We start from the raw sequence: 18,094 nt of genomic DNA on the forward strand, positions 1-18,094 counted from the left end.
AAGTTACATTTCTTTGTTAAATTTGAAGCTAAAAAAATTATATAATCATGAACTTTATTAAAGAATACAAAGTAATCCCAAAGCAAAATTTTAAAATTCTTCCTTCTTTTAAAATTACTACTGAATAAAATAGCAAACAAGGCATAGTGTGCATTGTAAATGACTAAACATAAATATAACAGTAAAATAGCACAAAGTATACAAATCAATGACAAGTTAACCTGGATTCAGTTATTACAGTAAGCATAAATTAGATATCAACAGGCAAAGTGCATCAGAACTAATTAAAAAGAAATTCAATTATATGCTCCTTCCAGAAATTTTAAAAAAATTTTTTAAGTTTACATATGTAAGTACCATGTCATATCTTTTCGTTTCATCTGTCTCTGGATATTTGGGCACTTGTTTCAAACCAACTGCTCCTTTGCATAGACACTAATCAACTTCCTATAGGCATAACCTGTGGTACCTTGCCTCATGCCCATGCCATGTACTTCTTGCCTTCTGTCTCAGATTCTCTTGTTGGTGCTGAAGTCTTAGCTGCAATAGTGTCTTCTTAGTCCCTTTATTCAGGAGCAAGTTAGGTGTGCAAGGGAATTAATTTTCCATGGAGTATAATTTTGGCCAATGGGAGACAAGGGAGAATGGATAAATTCTTTACCCTTTCTTTGCTGGATAAAAGGCCCTAATATTCACTCATTTTTGTGGCCTCTTGAAAGATAGTGCCACATGGATAAGCAAGCAGTCATACTACATACTAAGCAGTAGCCAGTATGATAACCTATCCTTGTATTTGCTTCCCCCCACCCTTCCCTCACTTTCTATTTCCTCACTGCTATGACCTGGGAATGCATTATCTTAAAAGGTAGTTATATAAATGTCTCTGTCTTAGGCTTTGTTTTCTGGAAACCTCAGGGCAAGACCATTGATAATAAGAAGATTCTTAGAAAGTAGACTACAATGATGGGATTTTAGAGCTGGATTACTCACCTGTCTGAGAACAATGAGGATTCCAGTTCTAGTGGTGGTAGGAGGCTGAAAATTTCTGACTGGCAGTAGCACCATGGTTACTAAGGCTTTCACCGTTTTTGCTTTGGAATAAAGTGCAGATGAAAGGAGAGGCACTGGAATATATGATGGTTATGGTGTTTTAAAAGGATAGGGTCAACAATAATGATAAGGATTGTGTGGCCTGACTTCTCTTAATGGCATTATAACTTGACTGGAACAAATGTGATGAAAAATTGGAACTCCCTTATATGGTATTGAGAAGGAGTCAAAAGACTCAGGGAGTTGAGAGTGTTAGAATAGATTATCTGTTTAAGACTTAAGCACCCATAACTTGATTAAGATCCCTGGGTGGACCCAGAAGACACTCCATAAGGTATGCACTGCTGAGTGGACACCAGTATCTTTAAGAAGCATCGTTGGTGCTGGTTGCACTCTGCAGGCTGTAGTTGATGGTGTCGGTTGTTGCTATTGAACTGGGCTCTTTAATATCGATGGGAATCAGGCCAGGGAATAGCATTCAATTACCAGAGGCAAAGAAGATGTAATTACCAGACTTGCCATCAAGTTGCCTTGACCTTCAGCGATCTGTGGTAATAGCTAATAGGTCATGGCATTCTTAGACATGAGATAGATGAGTAGATGCCTATGAGAAATGGAGAGAAAGAAAACAAAAGATGAGACAGAGGCTGACATCAGCTGCTAAAACAGGAAATTGTGGTTCCTCACCCAATTTCCAGATCTAAGTCAGTTCTCAAGTCCAGAACTCATTGGTTGAAGCTCAAGATCCTCTTGAGAATGAAGCCTGCAATGCCACATTAAATTTATACAATAATTATTTCCTCAATTGTTCTCTTAAAGTGACCTGGAGCCATTTCCAGGGTAACTGAACATTGAGGAATGAAGAAAATCCAAACATTTCTAGGACTGTTAGATGTAAGGTTTGAGCTGACACTGATGCCATGGAATCTGAAACACCACCATGGTTTTCTGGTTAAATGGGAGCTTATGGAAGCCAGGTGGAGTTTGGCTCAAGTTCATTTCAGTGTATCCAAGTATCTTTGAATCTAATCTGTGGTTATTTCCTTGGTCCCCATGTGCAGGATTGAGAGAAAAATACTTGGCAGCTAGCAGAACCCAGTCATTATAGCCTGTGAATGGTAGTCATCATGGCATCCAGAGCCGAGTGGAATCCCCAGAAACCACACACCCATCCTGAGGAAAATCATAAATCGGAAGCAATACTATATTATGGGAAGAACTGCTGAGATTAGTATCACTATCAAACACCTAGAGGATATAGGGGTTATGGTCCTCATAGTGTTTCATTCAATTCACCTATATATATCCAGAAAAAATGAAATGGATCTTGACAAGTATATGTATTAACTATAAATTTATTCATGTGGCAGCTCCAATCACAGCTACTGTATGATACCATCTGCCACAGAAGCTGCTATTGCGACTACCACTTGGTTAAATGACAGTAGATTAATACAGTCTTTGGCACTTGTTATAGGATTAACATTCTTGCAGATAAATATGTACTTTCTAATTCCCTTCATTAATGAGGATCAAATTTGGTTTTTATTCACATGGTAAGAACAGGAGTTCATCTTTACTCCCGAACCCAGGAATATGCTACCTATCCTCCTTTCTGTCACAGTAGAGAATTCAGGTATCTTGATCACCTTGACATAACACTAGACTAGTACATTGATGACATCATGATAATAGAGCTTGATGAGCAGGAAGTGGAAAGTACACTAGATATTCTAGTAAGACATCTGTGTCAGAGGGTGGGAGAGAAATCTCATGAAGATTCAAGGGACTTCCACAGTTGTAGAGATCCAGTGGTCTGTGACATGCCAAAACATTCCTTCTAAGACTAAGGACAAGTTTTTGCACTTTGCATCTGACATCCCTGATGGAGGCACAGTGTTTGATAGGTAACTTCTGATTTTGGAGGTAGCACACCCTGAACTTGAGAATGCTGCTCTGACCCATGTATTTGGTATCTTGGAAGCTGTTCATTTTGAATGGGGCCTAGAGGAAGAGAAGATTCTGCAAAAAGACCCAGCCTGAGGTCCCTTGCCACTTGGGCCTTATGATTCAGCAGATTTGACAGAAATGATATATCTATCAAGGAAGAGTTTACTGTGTAAAACCTCTGATATGTTTCCAGGATTTGGAGGAAGATTATGCCTTCTCTGTCAGAAAACTAGTCTCAATTTTAACAAACATTTCTGCCATGATAATGGATCCTACTAGAAACTGATAGCCTGACCATGGGTTGCTAAGTGACCATACCACTGAGGTTTTCTTTCCTAAGCTGGATATTGTCAGTTCCATCACATAAGATTGGACAGGTGTAGAAACAGCATTTGGATTTCAACCTGAGCACATCCAGAATGTACTAGTAAATTACACAAACAGAAGGCTCAGACTTCCATGTCACTTGTCTCTGCTATCCTCAAAAACAAGAATAAATAGTTGTTGTATATGTTTTGTTAAATTTATAAGATGGTATCAGTGTTACAAATCTTATTTCTTTTTATAGTCAACATTATATATTTTAAAAATCTATTCTTTTTCTTTTATGTACAACTAATTGGTTTCTTTTTACTAATGTACATTGTTCTATTAGAACACATTGTCACGTATTATCTATCTATTTCATTAGCATTCAACAGTTACGTTACTCCAGTTCTTTACAGCAAACAATGCTATGGTCAACATCCTTAATAAATACCTCTTCCTTTTTCTCATTATTAATGAGATTAGGGTAACTATATATTGAATCATTCAAGTTTTACTTCTGTTATTTTTTCTCCCTTGGTTATTTTTTACTGGGTTCTGCGGAAGTCACTGAATATTTTATATATTAATTCTTATTATTTATTTGTAAGTATTGAACCCCAGTCTGTTACTTTAGTCTCAGTCCTGTGATTGAAATGAAATCTGTGACTGACCACTCAGATCCTTGTTCAGGGCCAGAGGGTTTATTCCCTCATTGATGAAAAATGATTCTTGCAGGCATCCCATAATAATCATCCCTCATTAAGAACTGCCTTGGGTGGAGATATTTGTCTCACCCAATTTCACACATGCTTCCCAGGGCAGTTTGCATCCTGTGACTGGTGAATGCAGGGAAGTTTGGCCCCAGCCTCTCTCCAGCTTCAGAGAAGAAGCCTTCATTGTTACTGCATCATAGCACTATTTCTCCCTCTAACCCAATTCTGTTTTTTTCCCTTCCCTCCCTATCACAGGTGTTGACCTCAAGAACAATCCATAATAAACCTGCTCAGTAATCTCTTTCTTACGGTCTGGTTCCTAGGGACACAACCTGTGTGAGTGACAATTAGTAATGGAAATTCTTACTTATGTTGCTCAATTCTCATATTAGTCAAAAGTCAAATTATGTTTGCTTTTCTCTTGTGATTTGGGCTTTTATATCTTGCTTCAGTAAGCATAATCTATGGTTAGCTTGGTTATACTTTCATTCTCAAGCCTTTTATCCATTTGGGATTTTTTGTTTGCTTTTGTTTTATAATAGTATGTGCTAGAGGTCCAATTTTATTTTTGTAAATAAAATTTTAAAGTAGTAAATCAAGTTTCTAATCTCTTACAAAAATGTCTATCATTTCTCCAAAGTTATGTACCATGCCCTCTATCATAAAACAAATAATCTGTTTAAATCCTTATTTTTCTATTCCTTCAGTCAATTAGCCTGTCCCTGCACCAGTTCCACACTGACGGTTTTCTTTTGGTGCTGCATTCTGTCTTAATACCTAGTAGTAGGAGTTTCTTTCTTTATACTTTTTAAAAATTGCTTTAGCAATTCATGGAAATTTATCTTTCTGTATAAATTTTGGAATAAATTTTTCAAGTTCTTTTCAAAATCTAGCTTTGGTGTTGAAATGAATAACAATGAATTTACAGATTAATTTCTGGACAATTAAAATCTTTAAAATTTTATTCATTGTATTCATGAGTATATTATATCATTACATTTATTCAGATCTACTTTGATATCTTTTAATAGAATTTTTAAAAATCACCATAAACTTATCAGGCAATCTTTGCTAGATTTTTTCTAGGCAATTGGTAGTTTTTGTTGTTATCACAAATGGCATCTGTTTTTCATTTCATCTTCTGGTTACTTATTGCCAGTGAAGAGACTTTGTTGAATATACTTGAAGAAGGATTTACTGAGCTGAAAGATAAGATTGAAGAACTCTTTCACAAGGCATTAGCGGGGAATAAAGTGATGGAATGAAAAAAAGTCTAAAGATATGGAGACTAATAATAGAAATGGCAATACCCATCACGAAGGAAAGACAATATTTGAGGGAAAAAAATGTTGATAATTTGGTAAAGCTAATGCAAGATGTAAGACTTCAGTTTAAAAGGGCACATAAAGAACTGAATAGGAGAGATAAGTGGAAAAAATTCCTCATTTAGATATATTATAGTGATTTTTAAGATTACTAAAAAAAAGGAAAACTTATGATTTTCAGAGAGAAACTAAAACTTGTCTTTCAGAACTAAAATCCAATACTTTTTAGCCCTGATTACAGCAACACTGAACGTAAGAAAGTTTTCAAGAAAAAGGATTTGAATCTGATATTGTATCCAGCTAAGATATTATTTCAGTGTTAGAGCAAAAAAATAAGATATTAATTATCAGAGTCTAACAACATGAAGAATCTCTTTAAAAGAGTTCGTCAAGATTTAACTTTTGGAAGAAAGAAATTGATTCCAAAAGCAAGAAATTGCTATGGGAGGGAAAAACCTGTAAGAAACAAAATAGTACTTATTGATGTATAAATAAGTAAGAATTTAATCATTTGTGTAAGCACAAAAATCCAAAACTAAAACTTCAGATGACACTAGTGTTATGGAAGTTGTTGGCGGAAGACAGGGAGGTGAGAAAGGGAATTGTGTTGATATTTTGACCTGTTCATTGTGGGGAAACATAGTTGTTCATGAGGTTATAGATATTGATAGGGAAACATAGACAAAATATTAATCTTTTTTATCCCCACTGCTTAGAGCATTGCCCAGGATACAATCAATGATGAAAAAAAAATATTTGTTGAAAGAATCTTACTAAATTAATAATGACCATCAAAATAGTAAAAATAGAATGCATATAGTTAATCCATAAGTAACATATAATTGAAATCAGGGAAACGGGAAACATAAAATAAATTGCAGTAGGTGGAGAACATAAAATAAGAGGACACAAAAAATAGCAATAAAAATAATTTATGGTAAAACTCAGTAATCAATGTAGGTAAAACTTAACAATCAGAAGACAGTGACTCTCATATTGTATTAAAAATTAGAGCTAGCTATGTTGTCTAAAAGATACTCATTTAAAACACACAGACACATACAATAAGATGCAGAAAAATTGATTTCTATCAATCATAGAGAATATATATCTGCAAAATATCAACTAGAAATTTTAGTATCAGAAAAAGAGTAGAGATGAAAGTGAGAACTATCATCAGAGATGGATGTTATATATGTATGAAAATAAAAGTGAAACAGGAAAATTGTAATCATCAATATGCAGCTGAGAGTATAGCGTCAAAGTATATAAGCAATAGCTGATATCTGATATGAAGAGACCTGGTAAACAAACACATATTTTACAGAAATGTGATGCATGGAGAGTGATAAAGGTAGAGACAATGTCAGTGGCATGACTAATAATTTGATCTAACAGATATGTCTGGAACCTCATATCAAACGAACATAGAATACATATTATTTTCAGACACATGGAACATTCGCCAATGATGATGGTATACTGAGCCCCAAAAGAAGTTTCCAAAAATTCCAGTTAACAACTTACAATCTATATTCTATAACCACAATGCAATGAAGTTAAAAACCAAGAAAATAATGTTTAGGGAAAAAATAACTATTTCTAAAAATTAGTATATTACCAATTACCCTTTGGTTTAAAGCAGAAATTATATGGTAAACTTTGAAATTCTTACATTTAAATGATAATGAAAGCACTGAGAGTCAATATCTGTTTGCTGCTGAAATGTAGAGGAAAATGTATCAATTTACAAACAATAATAATATAAGAAAGATGGGAAACTAAGCTAGGAAAAGAGCAACAGAATAAATTTTAAAAAGAGAGAGAGAGAAAGAGGGAGACAGAGAGTAGAGTGCATAATAGTAAGGCTAGATGAAGTAATGAAGATGGAAACAATTTAAAATGAAACCATGTGAAAAGACTAAGAAACTTCTAGTGATATGAATTAAGTTAAAAAAGAGAGAGAGAAGATGCAAATAAACAATATGCAGAATGCAAATGAGGAAATAACTAAATATAAGCAAAATTCTACACATGTATAATGGACGACTATACATCAAAATTTGAAAACTTAGATGAAATTCATATTTTCTGGGAAAAAACTATCAAAACTCCCTTTGCCCCAGAAAAACAAAAAGCTGGGGCAAGATGCTTTTAGATGAGAGTTCTGTAAGTCTTTAAGGAACATGTATCTTCTACAAGTTTTCCATCAAAAAAAGAAAAAGAGGAAAGCTGACCAATTTATTTTATGAGGTTAATATAATCTGGATACCCAAACTGGGTAATGATAGTACAGGAGAACTAAATTGTTGGCTAATTTCACTCATGAACATAAAAGCAAAGATCCTCATATTAGCTACTTGAAATCTAGCAAAAAAATTTTTTAAAAAGTAAACTGTGGTCAAGTATAGTTAATCCAAGGAGGTAAGGATTATTCATCTTGGAAATCTATTCACATAATTAATAACCACAACATTAAATGATCAAAGAAGGAAAAAATATGTAATCTTTCACCTTAGGCTGAAAAAAAGCATTCATTATGATTTACTACACAGTTAAGATAGCAATTCTTAGCAAATGAGAAAAGAGAAAGACAATTCTTTTAAAAAAAGAAAAAAAGAGTACAGAATATCTACAGTAAGAATCTTATTTAATAGAGATATTTTAGATTCATTCCCCTTCAGACAAGTGTCAAGACAAGGATGGTTGCTATCATCACCATTATTCAACACAGACTGGAGGTCCTGGACAAGATATTATTGATAAAAACAGAAAAATAATAAGAAATAAAGATAATAGGAAGAAGTTAAAATGTCATGATATGAATATCTTCATGGAATGCCCAAGATAATTTATAAGCAAATTTTAAGATTAACATGAAAATTCAGTTAATTTAAGGGCTGAAGGAATAATGTAAGGAACACCCCATATGACCACCATCCCAGAAATGAAATGTGCTATCATTTTGTCAAGTTTGTTCCATATTCCTTTTTAAAATAACAAGTATACATTTATAAGAAAATTCATTATAGCATTGTATGTTAGAGCAAACAATTGGAAACAATCTATTTTACATTAAAATTTTAAAGTTGAAAGAGCAATAATCTCAATCTCTCTGTCTGTTCTACAAAAACTTTCAATTAACTTAATCCAGAATTTTTCCCCCAAACTCTTTTAGAACACATACTAATTGTTTCTCACAATCACCATGTATTCAGGCACACATATACATTTCTAACTTTCAGAGTTTATAAGAATAATTACCTTGAAATCAAAGGAAATTGATTTATTAAGAAAGACTACTTGAAGACTGTATTGAATGGACAGTAATGAATGATAGGTATGTCTTATTTGAAAAAAAAAGTTACTTGAAGCTGATTTATAGATTTAAAACATCAACATTGCAAAATATTAAAAGTCCATGCTCCTACCCTGGTCAGGACTTTTCAGATCTTCTTCTCTAATAAATTTCAAATATTTAAAATACAGTTTTAAACAAAAACTGTATCACTTGGAGTCTTTCAAGAATGTAGCTGGCCATTCTAGATGCTATAAATAAGAGAAAATTGGCAAAGTCTAGATCAATTGTGTCCAATGGAAATATAATTCTAGCCTTACAATTCTTAACCTTAAATGTGAGCCACATATGTAATTTAAAATTTTCCAGTAGGCACATTTAAAAGTAAAAATAAATAAAATTAATGTAAATAATACATTTTAACCCAATCTATAAAAAAGATTAGCATTTTAGCCCATAATCTATATAAAATATTAATATCGAGATATTTGACATTTTTAATAGCAAAATTTTAAAAATTTAGTGTGTATTTTACCCTTTTAAGACCATCTCAGTTGTACTATCCACATGTTAAGTGCTCAATAGCCTCATATGGCTAGTGGCTACCGTATTGGATAGCACAGGTCATACTGCATTGATTAGTATGATGCATTGATTAATGTAATGGATATAGTATGCTAATCTGGTGAAAGCAAACACCAACATTTAGGAATTTCTAGTATGTGCTAAACACTGTGTGAAGTACATTATATGGATTATCTCATTTAATGCACAGTAAACCTATGAAGTAAATAAATACTAATATTATTCATATTATTTCCATTATATGATTGAGAAAATTGAGATTAAACACATATTCCAATGGACCACAGCTAAGACCAGGCAGAGCAGAGAATCAAGCCAGGCTTGACTGCTTCCTAAACCTCTACTTTTAATTACTTTATACCATACTGGCTGCAGTTTGGATGATGGCTGGCACTAGGGTCATGGCAATGGTGGGGGAAATAAGTTTGAGAAATATTCAAATGATAAAACCAGCAGGATTTGTTGATGGGTTATATATGCAGGTTGAGGTAAATATCAAGGACACTGTGGGTTTGGGGATTGTACAAATGGTCAGATGTGTGACTATTGCTGAGATAAGGAATATTAGAGGGGGGTAGATTTTGCGAGAAGCTTCTAAGTACTCCATACTTCAGATTCTGAACATTGCTACCATCTTGGTAGTTATATTAAGCCTCTGCTAGCAAATGTGAATTTAAAAAGGCCCTTCATTTCTACTAGTTATTAGACTAAACAGCAGAGAAAAGGAGAAAAATAATGTATTAGAATAAAATAAAAGAAAGCCTCCATGATCACTCCCTTTTACAAATAGGAAGAAAAATGATATAACTGAGAAAATAATTTATAATTTATTTGGACTCAACAAACTGTTTCCAGATAAATAATACAGATGAAATTTATGGAAAATAGAAAAATTTTAATTGTTACTGTTTTAAAATTTAGGGGATAAAAGCAGATGAATACCTCAATAAATGGATTAAAAATAATACCACTTAAGTACTGATGTACTCTATCTCATCTTCACAACAGATTTTCAGTGTGAAACCTCTCTAGATATGAGTGAGATCTATGCTGCAGACCCAGTAACATAAGGCTCAACAAGAGCTTTTATGGTATTTATGATCAATTTGAATGACAAATAAAGCACTATGGATTAGAGGTAGGCACACCACTTTATCCCACTGTTGTTAACACAGTTATTTATGCCTCTTCCTAGTTTCTTCATTCTGGCTACTTCATCTTAACTGATGGTTTTTCTGATTCTTTGCCCCATAAATTTGAATTTCCTCAATGATGAGACTGAATTACAGTTTTCACATTTGGCTTGTAAGGTAGGGATCTGAGATCAAGTAAGGGAGAAAATTTGGGGAAGAGGGCTGGAGGGATTTATAGAGTGAGAAAAGTTCTGAAATAGCTGCTCTGAGGAACAGCATAGGGAGGTAACAAAGTATGGTTAAAAGGATTGTCAACCTGTGCGCAAGGCTGAAATGTATAGTCAGAACTCCGCAGATACCAAGGGATGACTGATTACGTATGTGTACGAAGAAACAGAAGACCTCATCAACTGAACATGACCCTCGAGATTTAAACAGTAAAATAAAGTTCCCCGGTAGTGAGGGACAGGAGGTGTTAGGATCTCCTTTACATTCACTGAGTATATAACATTAATTGATTTCAGAGAAATTAAAAACTTTTCTTAATAAAAGCTACTCAGGCAAGAGTTCACCTGAAGAATAGTATTTAGCTAAGATTATTCATAAGTAGAGGATTCTGCTTCGTCTTTGTAGCCCTCAATCCAGCTTTGTCATGTCTGTTGTTTGCTCCATTGTGCATTGATCTTTTGTACTAAAATTTAGTCTAAAATGATACAATCTTTTCATTCAGTAACTACATAAAAGTGCCACCAAAGTAATCCACACCTCAAACTCCATTATGACACTGTAACTTTCTGTGCTTCCTGCTGAACCAGAGTAGATTTTTAACCAGCATGGTCCAGCAGACTGACATAATCAGAGTGCATTTTGAACATTGTTTGTGAGCAGGGCCTACCATGGAGTGAGACCAGTGAAGAGGTACTTGGCAGTAGTCTAATTATGAGGTGAAAAGGTCTATACCCAGGTAGTAGTGGTGACAATGGAAAAGATACGTTACCCAAAAAAAGTTTTCTAAGAAGAGGAATTAGGAAAAAAAAACTGACTTATATAATGTGGGTGTTAGGGATAAGGAAGAAGTCAAAGGTGATACAATTAGAACCTAACATGTGATCATAATTGTACCATTGGTAAGAGGAGAAACTGGATTGGATGTGCACAGAAAAGTGTTGGAATAATGTAGAGGAGTTTAGACAAATTGTTTTTGACAGGATGATGGATGTTAGGTGGATATCTTGAGGTTACTTATATTTGCCATCATAGCAGTAGGAGAAATTACAGGCATTCGTAGTACTCAAGATGTGCTGAGCTTCCCAGGTTGCATGTATTCCTTTTAATCCAACAACTTAATCTTTCCTTATATGATCTCACTCTCTGACATTTCACATACCTTTCGACTTCTCAAGGTTAACAAACAAAACTCTTATCATCCTTATATCTTATATCTCATAAATGTGTGAAATCTTCTAGTGTCTCACCAGCTAAGACATGTTCTTATAAACTGAGAAACCCATTTATATGGATCCAATGGAATCATTTTTACCACAGAACCTAAGAGCAAAATACTCTTGAGTATACAGAACTTCTTTCATGGAACTCATTACTTCCTGCCCTGTTTCATATGTTTTTCTAAATTTCTTATCTCTCTATATATAGAAGCCATATATAAAAAGCCATATAAAAAGCTATATCTTTTTACTTCCTACTCTCCCAATCAGTACATCCTACACCAGTAGTAACATTTAGCTGGCATTTGTAATGTCAGGATTGAATTAGATAAGAGAAGTCAGAATAAGTTTTTAAGACTCATTTGCATAATTGTCTTAGTCACTTGGGAAGGTAGTGAACAGAAAGAGGAGGTAAGTGCACAGAGCATAAGAAGAAAGTCAAGGATGCAGCCTTGAAGAATACCCACATTTTGTGGCATTGAAGAAGAGGAAGACCTTGTGAAGGGGAGAGGAGAAATAAAGGGATGAAGGAATTACCAGTATATTTTAATGCCATAAGTAAGATCAGTGTTTCAAAAGGTAGTGATAGAATATACAGTTTTCTCTTTCTGAGCATTCAAGAGAGCTAGGCCCTGAGAAAAATCATAGATAACTTTGATAAAGTGGTTTTATGGAGTGTAGTGGGAAAAAACCACATTGGAAGGGGTTAAGGAATGAATGGTTGATAAACAGTGAGAGGCATCCGCTTGATATTTCATAAAAACTCATAGATCGGCTGTAGAAACCTCACAGACCACATTAATGTGCTCTTTTATCACACAGAATAATTTGAAATTTCATACAACATTAGTCAGGAAACTGAGTTCTGTTCTGTTACTATCAGTCTATTCGTAAGTTAAGGCAAGCTGTTTTTAAGTACTTCCACTTTCTTACCTAAATTTATCCCCAATACCTAATTAAAGTGCAATTGGGATGATGCTTATGTACCAGTGAAAGAAAATTACCACTTAATGGCTATTTAAAGTGTTTTTGTTAAATTTAGAAGTAAATATAATTTTTATAAATTCCTGAGACTTTTAGGTAAATATTAACTAATCAAAAGATCCTTAATCAGGTGGTGAGAACAGATTTTTTATTTTAGAAAACATGGTCATTTTCAGGTTACTGTGAAAAATACTCTCAGGAAACTCAGATAAGACATATTCCTTGTTTACAAGGATCTCATAATCAACTAAGAATATAAAGTCAGACTGCTAAATATGTATTATTATAGGAATAATGAGTTTGTCTCCATTCTCTAGTCCTATTAATATCCTCATACATCCTCTAGTCTACATCCAGTAAGTGGTGTGGGAATGTTTTACTTAAGAATTATATCAATCCTATAGTAAAAGATAAAGCAATTCTTAAGCTTTTGCTAGTACTCATTATTGCCAAAAATGGCCATTAAAGGCTGACAGATCTATTGCTTGAAAGGGTAGTTGTAATGAGCTCCACATTTCCTAGGCACAGAAAAGAACCGGAGAAGGAGTTAGAAGCAGAAGGGTGTACTACTAATTGAGTACTGACACCATTCACATCATAATGTAAAGCCATTTCTCCACTGTGAAAGAAGTATTCAGAGGAAATTATTGTTTTGAGAAAATGTTTCTTTCTTAATATGCCTGTGGGGTGTATTATTACTGAGGATTAATATTTGTCCACAGATGATGTGTACGTATGGGTGTGTGAGTGTGTGAGTCAAATGTAGCGTGTGTGTGTGTGTGCGTGTGTGTGTGTGTGTTTGGTACAGTACTTGATGACCAGGAAGAATGAGAAGGCATGTACTGAGAAAGACACTGGCTTGCCAATACCCACCCTAGAATATTCTTCTGAAGCCCACTTGTTCCCAATCATGGTATTATTACACACTTAATAACTTAGATTCTGAGAACTCCATTACTACAAATTATCATGTGCTGTGGTTTGCATTGTTGAGAGTTGGAAGAGCAAGAGGACATATTTAGCTTATGAATCTCCAGGACTGTTACTCCTTTCTCACAGCCCCTCGGAACAGTGAGTCTGCAGAGGGGTAATTTTAAAAAGGCTTCATTGTTCTTATACTACCGTTTCCCTCACAGAATCACCAAAAGGCTTTATGGTGATTGTTGACTTCTTGGTGGCTTATTAAATGAAATCACAATGTAGGAAGAAGTTTAAAATCATAAACTAAATATGACATTATCCATGGTTTCCCAAAAGTCTTATGGTTTCACAGTAGGTCTCCTCACAGGCCAAATCTGGTTTGAGAAACATTATTTCCCTGTCTCAAAGTCAGTTGCTTTATCTCTCTTCTTCTCCAATAAAAAGAAAAGAATGGACAGAGATGCATCAAGAAACAATAGTGCCTATGGGTAAAGAAGGAAATACTTTGCATGCCAAGGAAGTTAAGTGGATGTTTAGAAGATTTGGAAACTGAAGACTGTCTGAAATTCTAGCTAAGGATGATTATTATGGACAATGTTTGTGCCCCCCAAATTCATATGTTGAAGCTTCAACCCCTAATGTGATTGTAGTAGGGTCTTTATGTAGGTAATTCAGGGTAAATGAAGTCATACGAGTGGGACCCTGATAGGATTAGTGTCCTTAGAAGAAAAGACAGGAAGAGAGGTCACTTGTGCATGCCCTTTCTCTCAGCCATGTGAAGACACAGTGAGAAGGTGGCCCTCTACAAACCAGGAAGAAAGGTTTTTACTAGGGACCAAATCAGCCAGCACCTTGATCTGGGACTTCTAGTTTCTAGAACTGTGGGAAAATATCAATACATTTCTATTGTCTACGTCACCCAGTCTGTGGTATTTTGTTATGGCAGTCCAAGCTGCCTAAGGATCTTCGACTCAAAAAAGCAGAAACCATTCTGGATGGCCTTATAAAAGGTAGGACTGGTCTCTTATTGAGGCAGCCACATTGTTCAGTCTGTCCAGATGGTTCCACTTATTGTAAAATGTGCTTTCTGTGGAAGCATGCTTTCCCGGACATAGACAATAAGCATCAACTCTCCTTGTCAAAGGACCTTCCTGTTAATTTACTTTCACATTTATTTAGCACCTGAGACCACAAGTTTCTTTGTTTCTTTGTTTTCCTCTCCCATGTCTATAATGGGAGAGGATAACAAAAATAAAAATCAAACCATAGTTTTATTTGTGACACTAGTGAATTTTAGAGAAATTGCTCCTTTTAACTTATGTGTACATTGAAAAATTCTTATTCACTGTATAAGTTAAATGTTAACCTGGTAAGTCAGGATAAAGATTTGTTTGAAGCCAAGTTTCCTTTTTGATTTTTAGAAGGAAAATTCCTAGAAGGATGTTATCATTTTCAGTTGTGGGAATAATAATGTTGACACAATAATTTCAGTAACAGAACTTAAAAATAAAGAGAGAAATTTAGTAGTTTAAAATGCGTGAATTATATTTAAGCCTTTATAGAAAAAAAAAAATTTTTCCCCCACATACATTAAGTGTGAGCATACATAGTATTTGGAGATGGTCATTTTTAACTACTAATATTCTGTTCTGTCATATAGAGTTCCAGGAAGAATACACTAACTATATTACTTCACTAATCTTAGTTTTTGCTTCATATAGATTTTGTGTCAAATTCATTACCTTAATGTTGATTTAGTACAGATGACAAATTTACAACTAATGAACATCAAGAATTTTGTAGTACCTGCGTACTACATCTAGCCTTTGGGGGAGAGAGTGAGGATGGGGATAAGGGAGGTAAGAGATGCCATGCTGCATTAATAGAATGCACTGTCACTTCAGGGATTATTACTAAGTGGAGGGATTACATCATGTTCATTCATGTTTCTTTTTTTATTTTAGGGAAAAGCAGAATGATTATGACGAAAAGCTTTTATTTATGAAAATTTTACTCAGCTTACTTATGAAAATCACCCTTTTTAATATTAGTTTCTTATATGAACATATATTTTTCAGCACATTTAGAAATGTTTAATCAAATTTTTCTTTTTATCTTTTACTGTTTAATTGAGTCAAATGCAACAAAAGTTAATATCAAAATATTTTTCTGTGCTCTTCTGTTCTGCTTAAGATCATTTCCCCTACCACTGAAGATTATTTAAAAATTATTTTGGTAATTTGCATACACATAAATGGATATTTGTCCATTTAAATGCTTTTTACCCCGTATTTTGTACTATATATGAATGCTACAATTAAAATAGTTTCTCATTAGGGAGACAATATAAATAGTGTTTACAGATGTAGTCTCTAGAGATGCATTGTCCAGATTTTCATTCTACCCCCAATTCTGTCACTTCTCAGATAAGTGGTCTTAGGCATGTATCTCAGTTTTCACATCCATAAAACAGGGGTAATAATTGTGTATCTCAGAGGTTGTTTTGAGGTTTATTTGGATTAATGATTGAAAAGCACTTATGATAGAAATGCTTTATCAGTATTTGCTCTTATATTTCCTTAAATACAGGCATAGAAGAGCAATCGTTCTTTGACCTATGGATCCTTAATAGCTGAATTTATGAGTAAATGACTTAGGGTCACCTTTTCTACATTTTGGAAGGGTTTATTTAGAATGACAGTTGTGGTTCCATGGAAATTTGAATGAACATTTCAGGAAAACTGTTCTAAAAATTACAGTCTTTGGGGGATGAAATCCTTTCCCCCCCCAATTTTATCCATAGTTGTTTATTGAGCTCTATTCTTCTTTCTTAGATCAATTTTGGCCATTTAAATTTTTTTTTTTTTTAGAAAAAATACACAGTGCATTTCATCAGTGTATTAGTGCTTGGGCTGCCATAACAAAGTACTACAAACTGAGTGGCTTAAACAACAGAAATTTTTTATCACAGTTCTGGAGGTTAGAAGTCTGAAATCAAGATGTCAGCAGTGTTGGTTCCTTCTGAGGACCATAAGGGAAAGATCTGTTTCAGGTCTCTGTCCTTGACTTATAAATGGCTGTCTTCTCCCAGTGTCTTTTCACATTGTTGTCCCTCCATGCCTGTCTCCCTCTCTTCACATGGCATTCTATTTATAATCATACTCTGTATGACCTCATCTTAGCTAATTACATCTGCAAAGACCATATTTCCAAATAAGTTCACATTCTGAGATACTGGGGATTTCCTAACATATGATTTGGGGGGGACACAATTCAACCCACAATGATTAGTATTGCCAAATATTCTCTTATTGTGTTTTAAATAGTATTTTATTCTTAAAAAGTTTTCCTTATTTTTATTTGCTTTTATCCTCTAATTTCTTTAATACATTTGTAAACATTTTCTCATAGGATATTTCAAATGTATGCATAAATAGGGAGAATAGTATAGGGAATCCCTATGTACCTATCACCCAGTTTCAACAATTATCAGATCATGGCCAATCTTGTTATATTTATACCCCTGCTCTCCCCCAGTCATGTGCATTTTTTAAAGTAAATTCCAGATATGGTACCATGTAATCTGATACTGGTTTTTTATATCTCTGAAAAAAAAAAGAACTTTAAAAACATAGCCACAATACTAATATTAAACAAGTATTTATTGAAGAAATTGGTTATTTGGCCTGTGGAATTTACTAGATTGGAATTTAGTGATTATGTCCATTGGGTCACTTAACATGTTCCTTTGTTGCCTGCTAGGCCCTGAAACAGATAATTCTATCTAGCGATTGGTTTGAAATTTAAAGATTTAATCATATTTAGGTTCAAATTTTGGGGGAAAATTCTTTATGTGTGATGTTGTGATATTACCATCCATCGACGTTGTAGAAGGTACTTCTAGTGCTCAGCATCACCATGATTTAACCCACATTTCATTTCAGCCACTGATGCAGTGGGCAGTTCAATGGGAAATCAAACTTATTGGCTCTTATAGCATCTTAGCTCAGGCACACTGCATGCCTTTTCACCTGCTGTCAGGACCTTCCCTGAAGCCATGGGAAAATGGGCGAGAGGTACGGAGAGGTTAACTCCTGAGGATGGAAGTTGCCCAAATTCTCCTATCTCAGGAGAAGCTTATTTAAGTTTGCTTCTGAGTCCTTTTAAAAACAATTTAAAGATCAAATTTATTGAGACATTATTTGCATGGGAGAGTATGCTCACATTTTACCTGTCCAGTTTGATGAGCTTGGGCAACTGTACAAACCCATATAACTACTACCCCAGGCAAGATATAGCACATTTTTATCATCCCAGGAAGCTCCCTTTTGCACTGATTCCCTTAGGAATCAGTCTGTCTGCTGCCCACACAACTATTTAC

Source organism: Eubalaena glacialis, chromosome 8, assembly GCF_028564815.1.
Source record: "Eubalaena glacialis isolate mEubGla1 chromosome 8, mEubGla1.1.hap2.+ XY, whole genome shotgun sequence".
Lineage (NCBI taxonomy): Eukaryota > Metazoa > Chordata > Mammalia > Artiodactyla > Balaenidae > Eubalaena > Eubalaena glacialis.